A 3,420-nucleotide genomic window follows, 5' to 3' on the forward strand; every position below is an offset into this window, starting at 1 on the left:
ATATCTCTTTGGATTTGAGACTTTAGTCTTTGCAACTTTACAGATCTTACAGATCTACCAAGAGCTTGTAACACTCCCAAGAGAAGGGAAAAATTTAAATCGCATCATGACCCCTTTGACCCCTTTCAGTTTCATTCTTGAGTTGAAATGTAAGGACTTGAAATGGTCATCTTGTTGAATGTGTTTATTGGCCACACAAGGACTGCACTACTGCCACAAACTAGCATGGAAATAACCACAAAGTTTGTCTTTTCTTCAAAGTCTAATCTTTGCTTTGTCACTGATTCCAATCATAATACCAGAAAGTTTTTTTCTCTCACCATCAAAAAGCAAGACATTTTAATGATATTTTAATGTTTAGCAGTGATACTGATTCAATACGTTCTGATTCTACTCACAATCTCTTGATTTGATTCTGAAATGACTGAATATCAGTTCATTTGTTAATATTTCATTACAATATTGCAGTATATTTTAAAGCAGATCAGATTTATTAAATGTTTAAAACTGTGCTGATGGAAATATGTTTTTGTTTATCTAAAATGAAAAGGTAAAACAGGTATAACAATATACTCTACAATATTCTGTCTATAAAAATGATCAGATATTATTCAATTAAGCTGTTGTCGGTTACGGCCAATAAGTGAACTGATCTCAGCATCTGCAGACTGTTCTTAACCTGCAACAACCTTCTTTGTTCATCTGTTTCAGTCTCAATCTCCTCGTGTTCTTCTTGTCCTTGTTACTTGAAAGCTAATTAACCACCTGTGGGTTTTAAAGATACCAGGCTTTGACTGTTTAGATGAGTTCATTTTTCTTATTGTATGATTTGTGTACAGTATCGTTCATAAGTTTGGGGTCAGCAAGATTTATTTATTTATTATATTTTTTCTTTTCTTTTTTTTAAATAATACTTTTATCCAGCAAGGACACTTTAAATTGATCAAAAATTACAGTAAAGACTTTTACATTGTTAAGTAAATGTTGTTGTTGTTATTGTTTTCAATGTTTTTCTGGTGTTTAACAGTTTGCATGAAAATATTAAGCAGCACAACTGCTTAATCTAGATTCCAGCATCAACAAACAAAATAAATCAGACTCCCTTGCATGTATTTATTTATTTATGAAATAATAAGAAACTTTTGTTTACTGTAGGTATCTTAGGTTTTTGACCATATGCCTTGTGTCTCTCTATTTAGTGGTTGTGTCAGCAAACCTGATGCCAGAAAGCACTTATTCAGCATTTTTTTACCTATTTTTTTTAACACAAATGTGTATAGAGACAAAGGATTTTCAAACAGATAAATGTCTTAACCTCTGAATGAAAGATAATTTGTTCATGGTCATCAGAGACCATGCAACAACAACCTTATTCCAACCTCTCCAGTTTCTTAACAAGAGCTGTCAGCACAATTTAAAAAAATATTTTTTTTTTGATGTCCCTAGAAATTTCAGTTTATTAAAGACAGACTTTCTCTTGAATTGATCCAGTGTGAAAGCCTATGATGATCAGTTTTTCAGTTGTTTTGTATAAAAGATGCGTCTTGGGTGTGATAATAAATCATTATTTCAGAATGAAAATTCTTTTAAGATTTTACTGTTGTTTACAAAGGTTCTACTTGACCAAGGAAGTAATACTGGTTAAACTACTTAAAGGGATAGTTCACCCAAAAATGAAATTTACCCACCCTCATGTTGTTCCAAACCCATATTTCTTAGATATTCTGAAGAATGTTGGTGACCAAACAGATTTGGTGCCCATTAGCTGGTGGCGATTGAATGGACAAAAAACACTTAGACATTTTCAAAATGTGTTTTTTGAAAATGTACGTTTCAAAGAACTTCTTTATGCACCAAGAGCTTGTAACACTCCCAAGAGAAGGGAAAAATTTAAATCGCATCATGACCCCTTTAAACATTTACACCATGGAAAAGATTACAATAATAAACCTCCACTGCTATGAGCTATTAACCATTGAGACTGGATCATTGAGTTCAAGTCAGCTGAAGTTGAGAATCTGCTCAGTCAGACTCTTTAATGAATCATCCAGGCTGACTTTGTGAACTAGATCAAACAATTCATTGAACAAAAATCAGACTCAAAGACATTTCAACCACTTAATTGTTTGGATTATGTTCAAAAACTCACTCAGTACTGGTCACCTTTAGTATGCTTTTAGCCAACAGCATAGGCCAAAGCTCTGATTGGTTCGAAGCTTTATACAGTCTATGGTTCGAAGTAGCAGGAAGCAGCAGGTTATCATCCTTGTCAAATTGTAACATGTCATCAACAATAATATTCCTCCAACTTCCCTAAGAAAGCAGAAGACAATTCTTGTAAAAACAAAAATATATATATATATCTTGGTATAAGTCAGAATTGAAAACCATTTTGTGTGTGCTGCAAAAAAGTTCATGATATAATAATGACCCATTACATCTGGACAGGCCGTTAATAGTGTGATTTGTGTGTCTCAACTTTTGTTAAATAATAATATTAATTCACTTATATAACACAGTAATAGAAAATTCAGTTTTTAATGATCTGCTCACCATCAAACTCATCTTAATATAAACAAAACCAAAGGTGCATCAATCAGGAGTCAGATGAGCCTTTAAAGTCCATGGTTCATTAGTGTGTATTTTGTACACAGCAAAATGAGCAGCATAAAATGCAGTGATAAACATCATTAACTCTTATGGAGTTTTATTAAAGAGAGTGATCTTAAAAGATCAGTCAGCAACATAGTAACTATTGCCTAGCACATAGGCCTTATCTAAAATGCTCTTGTGCCTGAGATAGTGTTACTTTACTATTCTTTGACATCAACTGTCAAACAAATCACTCTTACCAGCGTGTAGGTCAGTGTTTGCTCATTTAGTACTAGGAGCTGTGTTAAGGTAAATAACTGTTTCTCAGTTTCTTGTGCCCAGATAGAGCAATCTGACAGTCACGGTTCTACTGACTCTCTTGGCTCCCTGATAAGCGTTGTGTTCTCACTTAATCACTGCCTAAAGGACACAGTGTCCTTCTAGAAGGAAAATGTGGACATTTGCTACAATAGGTATTGAGCAGCCTGTGTGCATTTGTTCTGTAGATTTTTATGCTTATAGCCAATCCGAATAATCTTGGGCATATTTGCCAATTTTGTGAACCACCAACCAGAACCTCTCGCTCATTAAAGATTGTGTCCAACAGGTGAAAAAAAAAATATATATTTTTTTTTTAACAAAACTCTTCTAGCTATACACAAAGCTGAAATAAAATGTAGTGGATGTTGTTCACAGCAGGTTTTCAATAAAAATATTCAGCATTTAAAAAAAAAATTCAGTGCTGGCTTGTTGTAACTGTATTTTTTTATATATATATATATATATATATATATATATATATTAAATTGTTTGTTTTTTTCCTCATTT

General features: G+C 32.9%; 1 pseudogene; it reads right to left on the reverse strand.

Moving 5' to 3' along the window:
* Positions 1-3,420, reverse strand: part of LOC107696076 (androglobin-like) — a 46,903-nt pseudogene that overhangs the window by 40,550 nt on the left and 2,933 nt on the right.

Source organism: Sinocyclocheilus anshuiensis, unplaced genomic scaffold (genome assembly GCF_001515605.1).
Source record: "Sinocyclocheilus anshuiensis isolate Anshui unplaced genomic scaffold, SAMN03320099.WGS_v1.1 scaffold306, whole genome shotgun sequence".
In the NCBI taxonomy this organism is placed as follows: Eukaryota; Metazoa; Chordata; class Actinopteri; order Cypriniformes; family Cyprinidae; genus Sinocyclocheilus; species Sinocyclocheilus anshuiensis.